We start from the raw sequence: 10,524 nt of genomic DNA, 5'->3' as shown, positions 1-10,524 counted from the left end.
CCCACACCAGCCCAACACAGGGTATCCCACACCAGCCCAACACAGGCTAGCCCATACCAGCCCAACACAGGGTAGCCCACACCAGCCCAACACAGGCTAGCCCACATCCCAACACAGGCTAGGCTAGCCCACACCAGTCCCACACAGGCCCACACCAGTCCAACACAGCCCACACCAGTCCAACACAGGCTAGCCCACACCAGTCCAACACAGGCTAGCCCACACCAGTCCAACACAGGCTAGCCCACAGTCCAGTCCAACACAGGCTAGCCCACACCAGTCCAACACAGGCTAGCCCATACCAGTCCAACACAGGCTAGCCCACACCAGTCCAACACAGACTAGCCCACACCAGTCCAACACAGGCTAGCCCACACCAGTCCAACACAGGCTAGCCACACCAGTCCAACACAGGCTAGCCCACACCAGTCCAACACAGGCTAGCCCACACCAGTCCAACACAGGCTAGCCCACACCAGTCCAACACAGACCAACACAGGCTAGCCCACACCAGTCCAACACAGGCTAGCCCACACCAGTCCAAGTCACAGGCTAGCCCACACCAGTCCAACACAGGCTAGCCCACACCAGTCCAACACAGGCTAGCCCACACCAGTCCAACACAGGCTAGCCCACACCAGTCCAACACAGACTAGCCCACACCAGTCCAACACAGGCTAGCCCACACCAGTCCAACACAGACTAGCCCACACCAGTCCAACACAGGCTAGCCCACACCAGTCCAACACAGGCTAGCCCACACCAGTCCAACACAGACTAGCCCACACCAGTCCAACACAGGCTAGCCCACACCAGTCCAACACAGGCTAGCCCACCAGTCCAGTCCAACACAGGCTAGCCCACACCAGTCCAACACAGGCTAGCCCAACACAGGCTAGCCCACACCAGTCCAACACAGACTAGCCCACACCAGTCCAACACAGACTAGCCCACACCAGTCCAACACAGGCTAGCCCACACCAGTCCAGCAACACAGACTAGCCCACACCAGTCCAACACAGGCTAGCCACAGACTACCAGTCCAACACAGGCTAGCCCACACCAGTCCAACACAGGCTAGCCCACACCAGTCCAACACAGGCTAGCCCACACCAGTCCAACACAGACTAGCCCACACCAGTCCAACACAGTCCAACACCAGGCTAGCCCACACCAGTCCAACACAGACTAGCCCACACCAGTCCAACACAGGCTAGCCCAGCCCAGGCACCCACACCAGTCCAACACAGACTAGCCCACACCAGTCCAACACAGGCTAGCCCACACCAGTCCAACACAGGCTAGCCCACACCAGTCCAACACAGACTAGCCCATACCAGTCCAACACAGGCTAGCCCACACCAAGCCCAAAACATGTTGTCAAGTAAAATAATTAATACAAGATAATAATTGCTGACACCATTCGAACCAATGAGGGTTCAGAACTGAAGCCAATTATCTTGGAATCATCAGATAGAACCTTATAGTTCCGAGTTCACAAGGTATTTTTGTGAAACCATTACTGAGAGTGTCGTTTTAGTTGAACTGTTCTGTAGTGTGAAAACAGAAAACAACATTGTATACTGCCAATGATGAAGTGTGTAAAAAGACTTAGATAAGTGCATGTGACATACTGTATGTCTGGTGAAAACATGTATATGATAGTAGCAACTTTGTCTTTCTGATACAATATAATGTGCAGCTGACCCAAAAGGGTGGGCTGATTTCAGGTGAAGTGAGGGCTGCCCTTGGGACTACGTGCCTTGGGGCCAATGTTTTAACCCACATCGTGCCAATTTGGACATGTTTGCTGGGTAGCTTGGTCCCAGATCGTTTTGAGCAGTAGTGCCTGGTCCCAGATCTGTTTGTGCTGTATTGCCTGGTCCCAGTAGTGCCTGGTCCCAGATCTGTTTGTGCTGTATTGCCTGGTCCCAGATCTGTTTGTGCTGTATTGCCTGGTCCCAGATCTGTTTGTGCTGTTTCGCCTGGTCCCAGATCTGTTTGTGCTGTATTGCCTGGTCCCAGATCTGTTTGTGCTGTATTGCCTGGTCCCAGATCTGTTTGTGCTGTATTGCCTGGTCCCAGATCTGTTTCTGCTGTATCGCCTGGTCCCAGATCTGTTTCTGCTGTATCGCCTGGTCCCAGATCTGTTTCTGCTGTATCGCCTGGTCCCAGATCTGTTTCTGCTGTATCGCCTGGTCCCAGATCTGTTTCTGCTGTATCGCCTGGTCCTGAATATGTTTGTGCCGTCACCAACCCCACAGTTGGCCAGACAACAAAAAGACAGATCTGGGACTAGCCTACCAAGAGTTATATGCACTTATGCTGTCAGTTGTAGCTTCCATCATACCACCTCTGATGAATTGTATGGATGTAAACAAGATGTAAATCCTAAAACGTGTCCTGTCATTAATCTGGTTGCTTTGCAGCAGGTTGGCCTGCAGGTCTGTAATACTTAATGAAGATTTGGCAGTTAAAGCTGTTTACATTTTCCAGTCTGTTTCTTCCAGGGTTCTCCCCTCATCCCATTGTGTGTGTGTGTGTGTGTGTGTGTGTGTGTGCGCGCGCCTGGGTCTGTCTGTCTGTCTGTCTGTCTGTCTGTCTGTCTGTCTGTCTGTCTGTCTGTCTGTCTGTCTGTCTGTCTGTCTGTCTGTCTGTCTGTCTGTCTGTCACATCCATATCCACCGTGTCACTATGCAAAATGAAAGCTGAATCTCTTTCTGGTCTCTGTCCTCTGTCCCACTCGTGAAAAACAATATTATCTGAAGTTCGAGGACTTGAAAAGAGGATAGAGGACAAATCAAGGGCACTATGAACAATAACAGCATTCATACGCTGGCAGAAGAATGACATCGCCTGTGAGGGTGTGTGAGGGGGGGGGTGTACTGTAAATCTGTGTTTTAGCTTATTCTCTACATATTAGTACCTCCAAGTGATATCAAACAGTTTTGACACACTAATAGTGCTGAGTCTAAGCAGAGGAGAGGAACAGTAAGGACATGAGTCATATGTGGACAGCACAGTAGAGTTTATTCTCAGATCTCTCAATAACAGACACCTGTTACTGACCCCAGTGGATTTGGAAGTGGTCAGGTCAGACCCACGGTCACACGAGGCACGCACAACCACACACACACATACGCAAACACACAGGCGAGAGCAAACACAGGTGCTACGGGCACCGAGGGTCAGGTTTTTGTTTGAGACCCACAACACACACACACAAACACACACACACACACACACACACAAGCAGCTGCACCATCTATTTACTTACACCATTCACCTTCCCTCTCTATTGTGGAAGCCACTTTCCCTTTAACACGTTCTGGCTGACCACTGAGGCGCAGTCAGTCTGTCTATTTTCCTGGACTTAGTTTCTGAATCAGACCAATAGCCTGACAGGAAAAATCCCCCTGAAATTCAGCATTATCCGACTCTTAAATATAGCCAGAAACATCCTGAGGCTCATGGGTAATGAGTAATGTGGTCATGTGGTAATAAGGGGAAACAAGCAGGTACACAAACGGGCCGTATAGAGGGGCCGCTGTGTCGGGACTGACCTGGGGGTTTGGTTACACCCGGACGGGGATGGTTGAGTCAGGCTAGCCCCGGTCCTCAGCCCCCTGTCCCAGCAGTCAAGGCTGTCTGGGGCTGTGGATCTTAAAGAGGCTGTTGTTCAGTGGGAGCGGTGGCTGGGTGTTCCTGGGTGTCACCACTGACTGGACCAGGGTCATGGAAAGGTCAGCTGGGCCTGAGGGAAGCAAGATGACCAGCAGAGAGACACTAAGTAATCGCCAGGGTCATGTTCATTAGGGCACACCGTAGCAAAATGTTTTGCAAAGGAAAGCAAAAATGACCATTCAGGTAGTTCCCTGTTTTAGTCCATTTCTTCCGTTGAGTGACTAATGAACACAACCCTGGACTGGATGGAGAAGATGAGGGCTCTGTTTAAATGGCTAGTGGAACCTTGTCTGTTATTCATACAGGTTCCAACCATTCATCATACACCTTGACATGTCTGTATACCTCCTTTTGTGTCTTCTATTGACTCCCTCTCCTCCTCTCTCTTTCTCCCTCCCTCTGTCTTTCTTTTTGTCCATCATCACCCCCTGTGCTCCTCCTCTCCCTTCTTCCTGCTCACTCACAATCAACTGCAGTGTGAGTTCTGAAAAAGGACAGACAATAGAGATCTCATTTAGGAAACAACCCATTTTAGCATGGACATGGCTACTGAGGGCTTTCACCATTTTAAAGTTGTCAACAGGGTGGGGATTCTGTGGCTTGGGAGTGCTCAGTCAATGACAGAGCATTGACTTTTTCTTCAGATTTTTTAAAACCTTTGTTTAACTAGGCAAGTCAGTTAAGAACAAATTCTTATTTTCAATGATGGCCTAGGAACAGTGGGTTAACTTGTTCAGTGGCAGAACGACAGATTTCTACCTTGTCAGCTTAGGGATTTGATCTTGCAACCTTTTGGTTACTAGTCCAATGCTCTAACCACTTGGCTACTTAGGCCACCTGTAGTGTTTGTAAACGGCTTTAAGATATATCACCGCCATCTAGTGGCCACAATAAATAAATATCATACAAGATTCCAGCACTGCAGGTAAATCACCAATATTAGCTTTACACTTTTTTCTTGCACAAAAGATGGAAATGGACGACTTCAATATAGAAATGGCTTCCATGGCACTGCCCAAAGATGCCATAATGGGACAGATACAAAGACGAGTTGTCTAACTAAGTCTATGGGAAAGACAGATTTACAGATTCATCCCTCGTACTCACCCTTCTTTTCCTCCCATTGCTTCTCATTCTCTCCATCTCCAGAACTCTCCAATGCTAATACATTATCTCTGTCTGCTTGAGTCTGCCTGTAATGAGTTTACATAAAGTTTAAATAGAATATTGAGTTATTTCCTCTTAGATGATCCAAACATGTTACGCCCAGGTACTCTATTTCTACTGGACAAAATAGCTAGGTGGAGAAACATAATGGTTGCCTATAAATGCATACTGTAAATAGGAAACTGTCGGGTCATACGGAGACAAGACTCTGGCCATTTCCTGTCTGTCTGCACCCTCCTACCTGGCGACCTGCTGTTAAGACCAATCATTTGCCCCGGCGAATCCAAATTGGTCGTGTTGGTGTTATTTTTGGGCCTGCCTGCTTTATGTCAATACGGGGGCAACGAGAGTGGGGGAAACTGTAAGCAGCATTGGACAGTTGCTGGGCAAAAATACACAGATTTACATGCCTGGGTGTGTGCGTGCGCAAACGCACACACAGCTCGTCTCCCCATGCCATTTGTATTCCATAGCACTGTGCTGGGTGGTCCTCTCCTCCCTCTGTTTGTCCTCTCCCTCCTGCATCCCTCTCTCTCTCAGCAACTCCCTGTACAGGGTTAATGGGTCACTTTGTGAAACCGGGCCTGAGCTCAGATTGTAGTGCGGCAGCATGTGGAATGATGGGGAGAGTATGTGTTTGATGGTGTGTGTGTGTGTGTGTGTGCACATGACTGATATCTAAGGGAAGTTTTTGTGGGTGGGGGAGGACAAGAGAAGGGTTGTTTGAAATATCCCCATCAGTCACTGGAGACGCAGAAAAGTTAAAGGCTCAAACATAGAACTATGCTGCCCTCTACCGTCACACCTTGGACACACAGCTCAAGCTGTAGTATAGACGGGTGTGTTGACAACATCACAACAATGATGCACTTGTAACTGAGGCTAAAGGCTGTGTGTTGTTATGAATGGTAAGATCAAAGACAAGCATCAATGACAAGAAGCTGTTGTGTAGTGAATTGTAGATCTCTTGCTTCAGCTAGCTGTATCTTGTTTATGAAACCATATCTTATTTTGAGGTGTTTCGACTCATGTCAAGTCGATTCTAATATGGCTAAAGTTTGCTAGCTAGCTAACCAACAACTGTAACAATTTGAGAGACAAGTGCTTATTGAGCAAATGTATCAATGTCTATACCATAAAGTAATGTTCAGTACACATATACTTGGCTTCCATTTTCACTTAAACCTATGGTGAGTTAAAATACCCCAATGGAGTTTGGCAGGTCATTTTGTTTGCTTGGTGTTTTACTAAATAACATTAGTGTAGTTTTTCAAACATCAACTGAATCCCTTTTGAAAGTCACACAACATGTGTAGATATAGTCAAACTATCAACAGATTTTTATTTACATTCTACCTGACTCAAAGTATAAGTTATACTATGAACAAAGTATAATTTATGGGCTGGATTCAGTCTGTATTGAGGAAGTATCGCAGAAGATCCGTATTAAAATGTTAAGGTAACATTTCCATCGAGCTATAACACGGATCTTCCATGATACTTCGGTGATAGGGATTGAATCCAGCCCCGAGTGTCTATTCTCACTCAAAACTGTGGCGAGTTCATTTTTTTCACTCTCTTTGATGCTGTTTTAAAAACTTAGTATAAAACTCCAAACTGGTAACACTTGTAATGCAGCAAACCTTTTACTGTACATTAATTTAGTCTCCGGACGTCTTTCACCACACAACCATTGATCTAAAATATACATTAATATGAAATACCAACACAACATAATGACACTGTATCTTCTCAATTTAGTTGTTTTAATAACCAGTTAATCGAATAGCAAAACTGCCATTTGAATGTAATATGCTATAGCGGCAGGTAGCCTAGTGGTCAGAGTGTTGGATTAGTAACCGAAAGGATTCTAGATTGAATCCCTAAACTGACAAGGTAAAAATCTGTCCTTCTACCCCTGAACAAGGCAGTTAACCCGCTGTCATTGAAAATAAGAATTAGTTCTTAACTGACTTGCCTAGTTAAATAAAGGTAAAATTAAAATTAATTACACAGTTTTCACATTAGGCAATATACTTGCACTACCCATCAAAATTGACTGGAAATGTAATTTCCACAGGCAAGATAAATATATTGTCCAGATGTAATTACGACATATGTGTACTTTAACCCAAAAAAAAAAATGTTTATCAGGCACTAGTTCGCATCAAGCCTGTCTTGAGCATTTTGCCAATGCAGTAAATGTCCTCATTGTTCATGCACCTGGGGAAAACCCTTTTGGCTGCGCGAATCCTATCCTGACATAGGTCTGGATTAATGTCATGTTATCCTTATCCATGGCTTGAAGGAGGATGGCAATCATACACATTCCACCTGTATTGTAATCATGTGATGCATTTTACAGTATTGTAGTGTACAGTTGAAGTCAGAAGTTTACATACACTTAGGTTGGAGTCATTAAAACTCATTTTTCAACCACTCTACAAATTTCTTGCTAACAAACTATAGTTTTGGCAAGTCGATTAGGACAATTCTTTACAGACAGATTATTTCACCTATAATTCACTGTATCACAATTCCAGTGGGTCAAATGTTTACATTTTTTATTTATTTTACCAGGCAAGTCAGTTAAGAACAAATTCTTATTTTCAATGACAGCCTAGGAACAGTGGGTTAACTGCCTGTTCAGGGGCAGAACGACAGATTTTGTACCTTGTCAGCTCGGGGATTTGAACTAGCAACCTTTTGGTTACTAATCCAATGATCTAACCACTAGGCTACACTGCCACCCCATACATACACTAAATTGACTGTGCCTTTAAACAGCTTGGAAAATTCAAGAAATTGATGTCATGGCTTTAAAAGCTTCTGTCAGGCTAAATGACATCATTTGAGTCAATTGGAGGTGTACTTGTGGATGTATTTCAAGGCCTACCTTCAAACTCAGTGTCTCTTTGCTTGACATAATGGGAAAATCAAAAGAAATCAGCCAAGATTTTATTAAAACCTTCCCCAACCAGAAAAAGTGGATTGATGGCAGCATTCGGGCAAAACTGAAAGCGCAAACCACTGCTTTTAACCAGGGCAAGGCGACCGGAAACAGTGTAGTTATTCCCTCAGCAAGGCAATCAAACAAGCAAAGCGTCAGTATAGAGACAAAAATAGAGTCACAATTCAATGGCTGAGACACGAGATGTATGTGGCAAGGTCTACAGTCAATCACGGATTACAAAAAGAAAACCAGCCACGTTGCGGGCACCGACGTCTTGCTCCCAGACAAACTAAACAACTTCATTGCTTGCTTTGAGGACAATACAGTGCCACTGACACGGCCTGCTACCAAAACCTGTGGGCTCTCCTTCACCGCAGCCAACGTGAATAAAGCATTTAAACGTGTTAACTCTCGTAAGGCTGCAGGCCCAGATGACATCCCCAGCCGCATCTTCAGAGCATGTGCAGACCAGCTGGCTGGTGTGTTTACGGACACATTCAATCAATCCCACACCATTGTTCCTGTTCCCAAGAAAGCTAAGGTAACTGAGCTAAATGACTACCGCCCTGTAGCACTCCCGTCATCATGAAGTGCTTTGAGAGGCTAGTCAAGGATCATATCACCTCCACCCTACCTGACACCCTAGACCCACTCCAATTTGCTTACTGCCCCAATAGGGCCACAGACGACGCAATTGAAACCACACTGCAAACTGTCCTAACCCATCTGGACAAGAGGAATACCCAAATCAAATCAAAATGTATTTGTCACATACACATGGTTAGCAGATGTTAATGCGAGTGTAACGAAATGCTTGTGCTTCTAGTTCCGACCATGCAGTAATAACCAACAAGTAATCTAGCTAACAATTCCAAAACTACTACCTTATAGACAAGTGTAAGGGGATAATTAATATGTACATATAGATATATGAATGAGTGATGGTACAAAGCAGCATAGGCAAGATACAGTAGATGGTATTGAGTACAGTATATACATGTGAGATGAGTATGTAAACAAAGTGGCATAGTTAAAGTGGCTAGTGATCCATGTATTACATAAAGATGCAGTAGATGATATAGAGTACAGTATATACGTATACATATGAGATGAATAATGTAGGGTATCATTTACATTTACATTTAAGTCATTTAGCAGACGCTCTTATCCAGAGCGACTTACAAATTGGTGAATTCACCTTCTGACATCAGTGGAACAGCCACTTTACAATAGTGCATCTAAATCATTTAAGGGGGGGTGAGAAGGATTGCTTTATCCTATCCTAGGTATTCCTTGAAGAGGTGGGGTTTCAGGTGTCTCCGGAAGGTGGTGATTGACTCCGCTGTCCTGGCGTCGTGATTTGTTCCACCATTGGGGGCCAGAAACAGTTTTGACTGGGCTGGGCGGGAACTGTACTTCCTCAGTGGTAGGGAGGCGAGCAGGCCAGAGGTGGATGAACGCAGTGCCCTTGTTTGGGTGTAGGGCCTGATCAGAGCCTGGAGGTACTGCGGTGCCGTTCCCCTCACAGCTCCGTAGGCAAGCACCATGGTCTTGTAGCGGATGCGAGCTTCAACTGGAAGCCAGTGGAGAGAGCGGAGGAGCGGGGTGACGTGAGAGAACTTGGGAAGGTTGAACACCAGACGGGCTGCGGCGTTCTGGATGAGTTGTAGGGGTTTAATTGCACAGGCAGGGAGCCCAGCCAACAGCGAGTTGCAGTAATCCAGACGGGAGATGACAAGTGCCTGGATTAGGACCTGCGCCGCTTCCTGTGTGAGGCAGGGGCGTACTCTGCGGATGTTGTAGAGCATGAACCTACAGGAACGGGCCACCGCCTTGATGTTAGTTGAGAACGACAGGGTGTTGTCCAGGATCACGCCAAGGTTCTTAGCGCTCTGGGAGGAGGACACTATGGAGTTGTCAACCGTGATGGCGAGATCATGGAACGGGCAGTCCTTCCCCGGGAGGAAGAGCAGCTCCGTCGTGCCGAGGTTCAGCTTGAGGTGGTGATCCGTCATCCACACTGATATGTCTGCCAGACATGCAGAGATGCGATTCGCCACCTGGTCATCAGAAGGGGGAAAGGAGAAGATTAATTGTGTGTCGTCTGCATATATGTAAACATTATATTAGGTAGCATTGTTTAAAGTGGCTATTGATATATTTTGCATCATTTCCCATCAATTCCCATTATTAAAGTGGCTGGAGTTGAGTCAGTGTGTTGGCAGCCACTCAATGTTAGTGGTTGCTGTTTAACAGTCTGATGGCTTTGAGATAGAAGCTGTTTTTCAGTCTCTCGGTCCCAGCTTTGATGCACCTGTACTGACCTCGCCTTCTGGATGATAGCGGGGTGAACAGGCAGTGGCTCGGGTGGTTGTTGTCCTTGATGATCTTTATGGCCTTCCTGTGACATCGGGTGGTGTAGGTGTCCTGGAGGGCAGGTAGTTTGCCCCCGGTGATGCGTTGTGCAGACCTCACTACCCTCTGGAGAGCCTTACGGTTGTGAGCGGAGCAGTTGCCGTACCAGGCGGTGATACAGCCCGACAGGATGCTCTCGATTGTGCATCTGTAGAAGTTTGTGAGTGCTTTTGGTGAGGGGACACAAGAATGTTGTGTGGCCTGAGATTTACCAGGGGCGTGAGGGGTCATAAAACCCCACATCTTCAGACCCCTAGATCTCTCCTCCTCTATTGGGGTTGAGAGATAATCTGTAGGGTGGTGGT

This window comes from Oncorhynchus masou, chromosome 14, assembly GCF_036934945.1.
Source record: "Oncorhynchus masou masou isolate Uvic2021 chromosome 14, UVic_Omas_1.1, whole genome shotgun sequence".
In the NCBI taxonomy this organism is placed as follows: Eukaryota; Metazoa; Chordata; class Actinopteri; order Salmoniformes; family Salmonidae; genus Oncorhynchus; species Oncorhynchus masou.
This window is presented reverse-complemented; position numbering follows the sequence as displayed.